Source organism: Silene latifolia, chromosome 10 (genome assembly GCF_048544455.1).
Source record: "Silene latifolia isolate original U9 population chromosome 10, ASM4854445v1, whole genome shotgun sequence".
NCBI classification, from domain to species: domain Eukaryota; kingdom Viridiplantae; phylum Streptophyta; class Magnoliopsida; order Caryophyllales; family Caryophyllaceae; genus Silene; species Silene latifolia.
The window spans coordinates 83787682-83801142 of record NC_133535.1 but is presented as its reverse complement, the minus strand read 5'-3'; the positions used below and the strand labels follow the sequence as shown (position 1 = coordinate 83801142).

The 13461-nt window shown below is 41.2% G+C and overlaps 1 non-coding gene across 1 annotated transcript; it reads left to right on the top strand.

The window, feature by feature from the left end:
* Nucleotides 1–12290: 12290 nt before the first annotated feature.
* Nucleotides 12291–12397, top strand: LOC141610195 (small nucleolar RNA R71). Its single transcript, XR_012528089.1, has one exon. It is a non-coding gene; the product is annotated as a small nucleolar RNA R71 (small nucleolar RNA).
* Nucleotides 12398–13461: the final 1064 nt, after the last annotated feature.

Below are 13461 nucleotides of genomic sequence, written 5' to 3'. Positions count from 1 at the left end.
TCTTGGGTCATGTGATATCTGGCGATGGAGTTATGGTTGATCCGTCGAAGATTCGAGTTGTGGTTGAGTGGGAAAGTCCAAAGAATGTGAACGAGGTTCGGAGTTTCCTTGGTTTAGCTGGGTATTATCGTCGGTTTGTTCATGATTTCTCCAATATCGCGAGTCCGATGACTCAGTTAATGAAGAAGGAATCCAAGTTTATTTGGACTGAGGCTTGTGAAGCTGCCTTCCAGGAGTTGAAGAAAAGGTTGACTACCGCTCCTGTGTTGACTCTACCAGAAGAGGGCGTTGAGTTCGATGTCTTCTGCGATACGTCTAAGTTTGGGTTGGGTTGTGTCTTGATACAGAAGGGTAAAGTTGTGGCTTATGCTTCCCGTCAGTTGAAAGTTCACGAGACGAACTATCCGACTCATGATCTTGAGTTAGCAGCAGTGGTGTTTGCACTTAAGCTGTGGAGACACTACTTGTATGGAATCTCTTGCAACTTTTATACGGATCATAAGAGCTTGAAGTATATCTTCACTCAGAGAGATCTTAACATGAGGCAGAGACGTTGGTTGGAGCTGCTTAATGACTACAAGATTGAGCTGCAGTATCATGAGGGTAAGGCAAACGTGGTTGCCGATGCTTTGAGTCGCAAGGTGTGTCATACTATGAGATATGTGTTGGTGTTACCTGATGACTTGAGTCGAGAGTTCCAGAAGATGAGCCTTGAGGTAGTTCTTCCTGGTACTTTGGATTTGAGTGCGATGGTTGCCGAACCCGAGATCCTTCATGAGATCCGAGTTAAGCAAAGAGAGGATGAATACTTAGAAGGAGTTCGAGTCGCCATAAGCGAAGGGAGCGCTAAAGACTTTGACGTTGGACCTGATGATGGTCTACGATTCCATGGTCGTTGGTGTGTACCTAGCTGCGAGGTCTTAAAATGTAAGATTCTCAAAGAGGCTCATAGTACTCCCTATTCGGTTCATCCTGGTGGTGATAAGATGTACAAGGATCTGAAGCTAAAGTTTTGGTGGCCGGGTATGAAGACAAAGATCGCCGAGTTTGTGAGCCGTTGCTTAGTTTGTCAGAAGGTTAAGTTCGAACATCAGAGACCTGGTGGTCTATTGCAACCGTTGGAGATTCCCACATGGAAATGGGATTCTATTTCGATGGACTTCGTCATGGGCTTGCCGAGGTCGCCGAAAGGAATGAATGCGATTTGGGTCGTGGTTGATCGTTTGACTAAGGTCGCGCATTTTATTCCGATGAAGGAGACTTGGAATCTCGAGGAACTAGCGAATGCTTATCAGCGAGAGATCATTCGTCTTCATGGGGTTCCTAAGGATATCATCTCCGACCGTGATCCGAGGTTTTGTTCGCAGTTTTGGAAAAAGCTTCAGTTGGCTTTGGGCAGTGAGCTTAAGATGAGTACGGCTTTTCATGTCAGAATCGATGGTCGACCGAGCGTACGATTCGATTTGGAGGATATGTTGCGAGCTTGTGCTTTGAAGTTCCAAGTTAGTTGGGAGAAGAGTTTACCGCTTGTGGAATTCTCCTACAACAACAGTTACCAAGCCAGTATTCAGATGGCTCCTTTTGAGGCACTTTATGGAAGGAAGTGTCGTAGTCCTTTGTGTTGGGACGATTCTAGTGAGGCTGTCGTTCTTGGTCCAGAGTTGGTTTAGGAATCGATTAAGCAAGTGAGGTTGATCCGTGAGAAGCTTAAGGCAGCCCAGGATCGACAGAAGAGTATGCAGACTTGCGGCGTAGGCCGATTGAGTTTGAGGTTGGCGACAAGGTTTTTCTTAAGGTTTCGCCGATGAAAGGTGTTAAGAGATTTGGGCTTAAGGGCAAGCTTAGTCCTAAGTACATTGGACCGTATGAGGTGCTTGAGAGAGTTGGCGAGGTAGCCTATAGGTTGGGTTTACCTCCGAATCTGTCGAAGGTTCACGATGTGTTCCATGTGTCGCAGTTGCGTCATTATCGCAGTGATCCTTCCCATGTTCTTCAGGCTGATGTTATCGAGGTTGAGCCTAACCTGACTTACGAGGAACGACCTGTTCGTATTTTAGAACGTCAGGAGAAGAGGTTAAGGAATAAGGTTGTAACGTTAGTTCGGGTTCTATGGAGGAGTCAAAAGTTTGAGCAAGAGACTTGGGAAACCGAAGCGTCTATGCGAGAGAAGCATCCACATCTTTTAGAGTGAGGTAGTTCCCTCGAAACTTCTTTTTAGGGGGTTGGATTGTAACACCACAAATTTCCGTAATATAATTCTATAATTTTATTTTCCCATATTTCATATTTTATTTTCCGGGAAAATATCCGTCTCTTATCTTTTGGGCTCGTTGGGCTCGAAAAACGATGAAGACCTGCTCCTCCCTTGGGTCTCACGTGTTTTTGGTGTAGATGGGTGAGTTTTGGGCCTAAACCTAGAATAAACCCATGAGCTTCTCTATAAATAAGAAGGGAAATCAAACCCTTGCTTCTCTTTTTGGTCGGACTATATTTTTCGGTTACTTGTCGTTAGGAGCACCTAGACCAAAACACAATTTATAACTTCACAAACAATTCTACAATTAGTAAAGAGGCAAGTAAAGGTCGGATCCCAAGGGACAGGAATTGAGATGAGATTTCTATTGTAACTCGTGGTGTCTAAGGGGTGTCACAATTGGGGTTTGATGTAGAAGATCACTAAACTAAAATGCAATGAAAGTAAACAAGCAAGATGAAAAAGGGATGTAAACAATTGATAAAAGGCACTAGGGTGTCATGGGATCATAGGGAATTCATGGGAATTGATCATACAAACATATTCTCAAGTTATAAACAAGCAATTATTGTTGTGATGGATCGAGTTGGTTTATATCTTACAATCCTAGGAAAGTTTGGGTCCCGGAGCCGAATCGATTAGATTGTACAACACCTACAAGTCGACTTAATCTTCCCTACTCAACAATATGCATGGTCTAATGAGACTCGAGTTGGTTTATGTCTTACAAGTCTCATTGAAAAGATAGGTGATCGGTAAAAAATGCAAGGATTCATAGGCTCACATTTCATCAAACATAACATGTGCATAAGTTGAGATCACAACAAGCAAACAAATAAACTATGAAAGCATATTAATTTAAGCATGAATCATCCCCCATGTTGGTTTCCCCTAATCACCCATTAACCCTAGCTAAGGAAACTACTCACTCATTATCATGTTGAACATGCTAGCAAGGTTGTCAATCATACCAACAAAGTGAAACATGATGAATAAATGAAGATAATTAACAATAATTAAAGAGGGAATAAGAGAATTATACCTACTAATGATTCCAATAATAAAGCAAAGAATAAAAGAAGTACTTGAATGCTTGATTGAGAGGTTGTCAATCTCCCAATAATAACCCAAATAATCTTCAATTACCCAAAATAAAGGATGAACAAGAGAGAGATTAAGGAAATAAAACTTGTATTAAAACTTTATTAAATGTTGATTACAAGATTAAAGAGAGATTTGATTGATATTAACTACACTAAAGATTGCTAAGAAGAACATACTCTTCTAATTAGACTAATGGGGTATTTATACTGGGGATTAGGTGTATGAATTAAGGTTAACTAAGGGCTTAAATGACGATTAAGTCCCTTGTTGAGGAAACGCCGGTCTCTTTTGGAAGACTCCGGTCTCTAGGGAGACTCCGGTCTCTAGAAAAAGATGTGCATCCTTCCTTGAAGCTTGAAGAAGACGAAATAGGACTGTCTGGGAATCCGGGCGTCTTTAGCACGGGACGAGCGGATTTGGCGGTCTCTGCCTGGGCGTCCAGGTGGTGAAGACGGGTGGATTTGGGAGCTTTTGCCCGGGCGTCTTCTGGAGAAGCCGCTCGGATTGTGGCTTGGTGGACGGACGGACTCAAGGCAATCCGCACAGATTGTCAGGCAGTCTTGTTCCTTCTTCTTTTCTTCCCTTTTCTTCATAAAATCCTTGAGGATTTCCTCGGGGATGCAAGGATCTTTTCTCATCATTGCCCATCTACTATAATATGTACAAAGGCCTTCTAATCTTGTCTCTCCTTGATGCTTGGTCATTGAATTCAATCAATTTAGCCTCATTTTGCATGAAAATGCAAGGTTTGCACTGTTTTCCTACCAAGGGCACAAAACCTCAAAGAATATGCAAAACAAAGAACTAAAGACAATAAATGACCCAAATATGCACTAAAAAGAATGGGAACAAGGCTAATTCGGGGACTAAATATGATCTAATTATGGTCACATCAAATTTCCCCAAACCGAACCTTTGCTCGTCCCGAGTAAAGAGGTGACAAAGACTAGGACCATTATTTAAACTAACCTAATAACATAGCCAATATGAGACAATTAGCGGGTCTCACTCCGCCCCTTCAACTCACAACAAGACAACCATGAGGTAGGATGCCTTCTTGCAAGGCAAGGCGGGTCTTGCCAAAATGGCGACACATCCAAACATTAAGCACACAAAATCAAGTAATGGATGCATCTACAAAAGAATAGCCACTTTCCTCATCTAAGTGGCGGAAATTATCTACAGAGGAAGCAATTCAAGGGTACACACTCCTTCATAGATGCAATTTCTTCAAACTACTAAGCCTAGAAGGATACCAATAAATCACCTCCAAGTTGTGTCAAGCTAGGGTACCTTTGTCCTCAATCGTTAAATGCTTTTGTCAAGAGTAGTCTCCCTATGGTGTTAGAAACACTGGAGGATCGCGGAATTCCCCCTCTTGCCTAGACAAGAAGAAGGGTCGTCCCCTCTCTACCATGCACAAAAATGGATACGATGGATAAAGGGATCAATAGATATTTGAGTTTCACTGTGGGAGTTTGCTTTTGTTTTTGTTTTTTCCCCCCAATTTCTTGTGGTATTTGACATTTGGGAACACTTCCTTGCCATTTCTTTTTGATTTTTGGCATTTCAATACTTGACAACTTTCAACTTTTTGCATTTTCTTTTTGAACATTTTCAAAGTCACCCCATATTTAGTGAGGGTGCCTTATATTTGAAGCTTTAGGAGTTCTATTTTTGCTCCTCTTTTCATTTGATGCATTTTTTTTGCAAACTTTCTTTCACTTTTCATTTCATTGAACTCAAATTGATTTCTTTTTGTGCCCATTCCCTTTGATGACAAAAATGTGGTAGAACATGGATGATGGATGCATGCATGGTTTCAAGGGTCACCATGGAATAAACGGTAGCCAAGGAGTCATCACACCATAAGGTACTCTTGACTAGGCCTTAATCCATGGGTCAAAGGATACTGGCATGACACATCCTAGGGTGTTTTACAAGTATTCTAACAAGCAAAGTCTTAAGAAGAAAAAGCATCTACTAGGGGCTATATACACTTGTCAAACTTCCCAAGTAGACGGTTTCGCAAAATTTTTCTAACATGCAAACTACATGCCGTGATGCAACTACCGTATAAGCATCCTAATGCAAATGATTCTACCAACTAATATGACATATAAACTAAATGCAAGTCCTAAGTTCACATTGATATAACGCATCAATCAAAATAAAGCCACATAGTCATTAACATAAAGAGGAAAAAGGAGATTGGAAAGATCATACCATGCGGTCTTCAATATCCTCATGTCTCGGATGTGGCGTAGTCGATCAATGTGAACAAGGATAGAACAAATACAATATATACATGACTACACTATAAAGGAAATAAACTTGTTTTTGGTTTTTCAATTTTTTAAATTTTTATGGTTTTTCAATTTTTTTGATTTTTTTAGATTTTTGAATAAAAGTTAAGTTAGAATTCCCCATCCCCACACTAATATGGGCATTGTCCTCAATGGCCAAAATGATGGGAAATCATGCAAGCATGATGCATGAATTCTACTCTAAATGCAAGCTACACTAATCTACACTACATGATGCATGGGTTTTTTGTTTATGACGGAGAGCGTAATTTAGATTACCTCCCGTTGCGTATGCATGTACTTCCCCAAACCGAGTTAGACATTATTTATAATGTCTTAAAGTTGGGGTAGTTCATGCACACAAGATGCAATGCATGAAACTAAATTTGTCATTTTGGATTTTCAAAAGTGGGAACAATGAAATAAGAACACCTCAATGGGGTCGAGGTGTTAGTACTCTATGTTGCTAGGACTCTCCAACCATGATCAAGATAAAGTAAATAAAACAAAGAAAGAAGTAGACAAACCTCAAGAGGGTAGGAGCCTCCAAAGCTTGCTAGTCTTCCACCATATCATCATTATCATCATCTTCCTCAATAGAAGTGGACTCATCACCACTTCCCTCTTCACTTTCTTGCTCACTTTCTTCATCATCCTCTTCTTCTTCTTCATTAGCCTCTTCATCAATGCTATCAACGACCTCATCACCGACAACCTCATCGTCACCCAAAATCTCACCCCTAGATGCACTCGGAAAGAAGACTTCCCTATCCGCCCAACTAGGCAAAGGACATGAAGGATCAAGTAGTCCTTGCCTAGCTAAATTAATGAGGGGTGGATAATGGGCTAAGTAAGAATCTTCCCGATCCTTAAAAACTTGTTTGTGCATCTCTTGCATAAGTAGAGTCATGTAGTCATTGCTTGCTTTAACACCTTCAGGTTTGAACTCTTGATACTTGAATGGATAGGGTGGTGTGACAATGGAAGAGGAGGGAATTTCAATTTCACCCCTTTGTTGACGGATGATGTATTCGACTTCTTTTGAGAGGGCAAGAAGGTAGTTGGTCCGATGGACACTCAAACGACATATCTTGGAAGGCAAAGTAAAAGATATAGCCTCATTGGTAAGCCACCCATACTTGGTGTCAAGAGGGTTATGAGTGACCCACTTATACTTGTTAATCATGGCATCCATGTTAATGAGATAACCCCCCTTTTTCGCCACATACTTGCTATCCTTGTTGAAATTCGGATCAAGGTACTTAGCCAAAAGAGTGACTAGACCTCCATTTACAATAACGGTGGTGCCTCACTTTCCACAATCAACATTTAGCCATATTTCCACCAAAAGCCTTAGAGAATTGTAAGGCTTGGTGAATTCCCTTCCAATATTTAAGGCCGACTCAAGAAGAACACAATCGAGCTTGGTAAAGTGGTTAGTGTCTTTTCTTGCAATGATGGTATTCTCGATGACATTGTGCCACACTCTAATGCCCGGATGGTGGACTAATAGAGCGCGACTAGCATGATAGTTCTGAAATTTCCTCCCGGAAATCGCCTCCCAAAGAGGAGCGGGGTCATACTTTCCAGGATTCTTGAAATAACTAGGTGAATCACTAAGACCCAATGCTTTACCTAATTCATCAATGGTGATGAGCCTACTCACATTAGCAAGGCGGAACTCGATGTTTTCTCTAGTCTCTACCTTAGTAACTTTCAAAGAACTCAAGAATTCTAAGGTACGGGAGGGGTATGTTAATTCTCTTGTAGCAAACAATTTTCCCAACCCCATGGCTTCAAAGAAGGCTTTTGTTTGTTCAAGGACACCCAACTTGTTCAAGGCATCTTTACATATGAATTTGGTGGATAGAAAGGGTTTTCTAGCATACTTGGCAAATGTATCCCTATGGGAGTTAGAAATGAAAATTACCTCCGGATAGTTTGATAATTGAGAAATTTCCGGAGTTGTTGATGTTGTTGCTTCCAAGGGAGGTTGTTGTTGTTGCACTTCCAAGTTTGAACTAGCTACCACCATAGCCAATGAGGCTTTCTTTGCTTGAAGACTCTTTTGTCTTGTTGAGAGTGCCTTTGCCTTATGTGCCTTTGTTGCTCCTTTTGTCCTTGCCATTGATGATTTAACCAAGAAAAGGGTGAAAATCTTCAATTTCCAAGTATACCCAAATCGATTTTAAGATGAAAGGCTTTGCCTTTATAATTTCAAAAATCGACTCAAAGGTTGAAGATTTTGGTGCTTGGTTTGATTTTTGTTGGAAGAGGAGTGATTAATTGTTGTTAGAAGGAAGTTTTGATTTGATTTTGTTGAATGTGGTTAAGGAAATCTTGTTTTGGTGATGGAGAGGATGAGGATTTTGAGTTTTGGGGTTTATGGGTAGTGTTTTGAATGAAGGAATGAAGAAATGAATGTGGGATGGGGTATTTAAACTACCCAAAAATTTTTGAAATGCAGGGGAAGACGGGCGTCTTTCCTTCGGGACGCTCGGATTTTGTCTCTTTTGGTTCAGGATTTCTCGCCTAAAGACGGGCGTCTTTCAGCAAAGACGCTCGGATTCATCGACTGCGGGACGGGCGTCTTCTGCTGAAGACGGGCGAATTCTCAGACAGTGAGAGTTCTTGCTTTTCACAGGCAAAAAGACGGGCGTCTTTCTTTCCAAGACGGGCGGATTTCTGAAGACGAGCGTCTTCTCTACCAGGACGCTCGGATTCTTCAACAGTACCAAAATTTCAAATTTTCAGCTCAGATGGACGGGCGGGTTTTGACAAAGATGCACGAGTTGCCTGAAGACGGGCGAATTCCCATGAGGACGCTCAGATTCTCCCTGTTTTACCCGGATTCAGTTCCATCCGTGTACTTGCATATCCCTTGTCATTTTCCATTCTTCAAATCCCGTGTTCTTCATTGTAGGTGTAATACTCCGTATTTATGAGTCTTAGGGTACTCTATCGAGTAGGCCTTACTCTGTCGAGTAAGGGTAAGTTGCGTTTTAGAAAAGTTTCTGACCTGTTGGGTACTCGATCGAGTAGCTGGGATACTCGATCGAGTATCTTGGGTACTCGATCGAGTAGCCGGTTTTACGGGGGAGTTTTCTCGGGTTTTGTTAATTATGCGATTAGGTTATAAAACCTTCCGTCATTGTTTCTAAATCACTTTTGCAAAACCTAAATTACTGTTTAAGAGAGAAAGCAAACAAGTTCACCATCTTAATCGCATTGTTAGCAATTTCCGGAGTTTGGAGGGTCAGTTCTTATCGTTGTTCATACCGTTGAGTTCCTTGCGTCAAGGGTAAGATCTATGTACCCTTTTTGTTGTCTTTCCTTTAATTTGGTTAAACCCTAATATAGGGATTTGGGGGTTTTTGTATAGTATGTGATTGGGTAGCATTTATATGTTGTATGATAGGAGGAGAGTTCATAGAGGAAGCTTTTTGATTCAGCAGTAGAGACCGTCTGATTGTGTGCTTTCCAGGTAGGTTTTCCTACTCAGTATTAGTCCCATAATAGGATGATTGTTGATGTGTTGAGATTGATTGTTTGATATAGTAATTGAATTGTGACGGTTGTGATTGTGTTTGTGATTATTGTCTATGGTTCGCGAGGCGTGGCCTCGGCTGAGTGGGGTCACTTGCGGGAGTGGCTTCACGCCCTAGTTTCGCCTTCTGTGGAACCCGCCACAGAAGGGATGTGCACATTAATGGACAGGGTTATCGCTCACTATGTGGAGCGGGGATTTGGTGGGTATAGTTGCGGTCCCCCACTGGCAGGGCTGGTCCAGTGGACAGTCGGTGATTGAGATTGTTGGAATTGGTGTGGTTGTGTGTGTGTGACAGTTAAGCTGTCTGTTTATCTTATTGTTGGTTTATATAAATTGTGTGATTAGTACTGACCCCGTTTAAATGTTTTAAAAACTGTGGTGATCCATTCGGGGGTGGTGAGCAGTTATTGAGCAGGTATGATATGATGCGTACGGGATAGCTGGGATGAGTCATCACGTTGCAGTTAGAAGTCTTCCGCTGTGTCAGACGATGTCTAGTAGTTTGATAGTTTTAGCAGTAGACCGTCTGAGAATGTTGTATTTCAGTTTATCAGTTTTGGTTTTGATCATGTAATCCCTTAAACTATATTTACTTTTAAAGTACGTTTCTTTATTGTCTTATGATTATCATGCCTCGGGTAACCGAGATGGTGGCATCCTTATACCTGAGTGGTCCTGGTAAGGCACTTGGAGTATGGGGGTCTTACAGTAGGAGCACTACTAAGGCATGAATAGCCTAGGCAATTGCTATCCCCACACTAAGCTAAAGCACTACACATTTATTGAATCATTAGTCCCTCCCTCACTTCTCTCAAAAATGATAATTATCTTGATCAAAACATAAAAATCCAATAATGACAAAAATGCAATGTAAGAATTAAAATGCGAGTTAGGGGGTTAGAAATATTTATAAATGGTGGTTTAGGGAGGACTCCACCAAACTCTCATCCTTAGTGAGATGTCGTGGGGGCATGTCCAAGGTGTTGTTGATGTTGCTCAACACCTTGAAGAAGTAATCAAAAGCTTGTTCATTATCATGATAAAGGTCTTCTATAGACCTTTGTCCTTGTTGTCAGTCTTGATCGATAGCATTACCAATATAGGGATTGAAAATCCCTTCAAACTCATCGTCCCGAAGACCACAAACTTCATCTACTTGATCACCAAAGATCTCTTGAGTTGATAGAGACAACTCCCCTACTTTCTTGTCTTGGCCAATGAGGCCATCCACTTCATTGCTTGACTTTGGTGAGCTTTTCAAGCTCTCTATGTTACAATTCACTTGCTCTTTGAATGGAGCATCTTCAATTTTCTTCTTCCATTAGAATTCCGACTTCTTCCTATCATCCTTCCGGCTATAATGATCAACCATAAAACATGGTTCATGCAAACGGGGAGCTCTCATGGTCTTGTCAAGATTGAAAGTTATGCTCTCATCTCCCACTTCTAGAGTGAGCTCTCCATGCTTCACATCAATCACCGCACCCGCGGTGTGTAAGAAAGGTCTTCCTAGAATGATTGTAATGTTGGAGTCTTCTTCCATGTCAACAATGACAAAGTCCACCGGGATGAAAAATTTCCCAACTCTGACGGGAACATCTTCCCATATCCCTAATGGTGTCTTCGTCGATCTATCGGCCATTTGGAGTGTGATATTGGTGCATTTAAGCTCTCCCATCTCTAACCTTTTACTCACCGAGTACGGCATAACACTCACACTAGCCCCTAGATCACATAAGGCTTTGTTGATCGTGGTGTCGCCAATGGTACACGGTATTGAGAAGCTTCCCGGATCTTTGAGTTTTGGAGGTGAACTCCCTTGAAGGATTGCACTACTCACCTTAGTGAAGGCGATAGTCTCAAGCTTCCGGATCGACTTCTTCTTTGTGAGGATGTCTTTCATGTATTTTGCATAGGCCGGCACATGATTGATTAATTCCGTGAAAGGAATTGAGACTTCCAAATTCTTCACAATTTCCATAAATTTTCCAAGTTGGTCATCAAATTTGGGCTTGGCTTGACGACTCGGAAAAGGAAGTCTAATCATAATGGGCTCCTTCTCCTTGACCTTGTCTTCATTTTTCTTTGAAATTTCTTCTTTTGATGGTTCTCCATCCTTGGAGTTTTGCACAATTTCTTTTTTGTCACTAGCTTCCACAACTTCATCCTCAACTTGCTTCTTCGGTGCTTCATACCTTGTACCACTCCTCAAGTGAATGGCACTAACCGTTTCGTGTCTTGGGGGATTACTTTGAGGTGGTAATTGCCCCTTTTGTCTTTGTGAGCTTGAAGATGCTAGTTGAGTCAATTGGGTTTCCAACATTTTGGTGTGAGCTAGGATGTTGTTGATGGTGATTTCCTTTGCTTGACTATCCTTTTGCATTTGAGTGAAAAACTCTTGTTGATTCTTTTGCATTTGGAGGACCGCTTTTTGAACATCAAAACTTGGTCATTTTGTTGATTGTATGGAGTTTGATTTTGGTAACCTTGGTTTTGGTTGTAAAAGGGTCTTTGATTTTGGTTTCTCATGGGAGGTGGGGTGTATGTTGGTTGAGGGTTTTGAACATTTTGGCTTTTGTATGAGAGATTTGGATGGAATTTGATGTTTTCATTGTAATAGTTTGAATAAGGGGTACCACTCTTGTATACTTGGAAAGCATTCACTTGTTCATTTGTTCTCCTACATTCACCTTGGTCATGTCCCAAAGTTCCACAACTCTCACATATCCCACTTGGGATTGATGAAGATGCCGTCATGGCATTAACATGTTGCTTTGGTGATTTTTAGGCTTCTTCAAGTCTAGCCATAGCTTTTTAAAACTTCAAATTGATGGTATCAATGTGAGCGCTAAGTTGAGCACCCAATTGAGTAATGGAGTCCACTTTATGCTTTCCTCCTCTAGTAGCCTTGCGAGGTCTACTATATTGTGAGTTATGGACCGCCATTTCCTCATTTTTGTTCCAAGTTTGATTGTCATCAACTTCGGTGAACATTCCATTTGATCCCATGTTGAGAATGTTCCTTGAATCTTCATAGAGACCATTCCAAAATTGTTGTACCAAGAACCACTCGCTAAGTCCATGGCGAGGACATGAGCGACAAATTCCCTTGAATCGCTCCCAAGCTTCATACAAAGATTCTTCATCCCTTTGCTTAAAGCCCGTGATTTGAGCTCTTAGCATGCTAGTCTTTTCCGGTGGATAGAACTTTTTGTAGAAAGCTAGAGCCAACTTTTTCCAAGAATCAATTCCGAGAGTAGCCTTATCAAGGCCTTTCAACCATTGTTTTGCGGTGCCGATTAGAGAAAAAGGAAATAAGACCCATCGAATTTGGTCTTGAGTTACACCGGTTTGAGAAATCGCATCACAATAGTCACAAAAAGTCTCCATATGAGAATGAGGGTCTTCACTAGGCATCCCCCCAAATTGGCTTCTTTCGACTAATTGGATAAATGCGGATTTGGCAATAAAATTTCCGGTTAGATTTTGTGGTGTGGGAGTACCATTGGGTAGGTTCTCCTCGGTGGGTATGGAATGTGATGAAAACTTAGGCATTGTGGGTTGATTTTGTGTTGGGTTCTCCTCACCTTCTCTTGCAAAAGGGTTGATGAACTCAATAGTATTTGGTTGAATATCTACAACCTCACCAATACCTCTCAAAGTTCTCCTAGCAAGTCTCCTATTGGTAGTCAAAGTCCTTTTAATTTCGTGATCAAAGGGTAACAAGTCACCTTGTGACCTTCTAGACATGCAAAATATCAAACAACTCGAAAACAATTAGAACAAACCTTGAGAAGTTTTACTTCCCCAAGGCAAAGAAAGACACAACTAATAACAATATAACAAAATCTAAATCAAGTTAACACCGTCCCCGGCAACGGTGCCATTTTTGGTCGGACTATATTTTTCGGTTACTTGTCGTTAGGAGCACCTAGACCAAAACACAATTTATAACTTCACAAACAACTCTACAATTAGTAAAGAGGCAAGTAAAGGTCGGATCCCAAGGGACGGGAATTGAGATGAGATTTCTATTGTAACTAGTGGTGACTAAGGGGTGTCACAATTGGGGTTTGATGTAGAAGATCACTAAACTAAAAAGCAATGAAAGTAAACAAGCAAGATGAAAAAGGGATGTAAACAATTGATAAAAGGCACTAGGGTGTCATGGGGTCATAGGGGATTCATGGGAATTGATCATACAAACATATTATCAAGTTATAAGCAAGCAATTATTGTTGTGATGG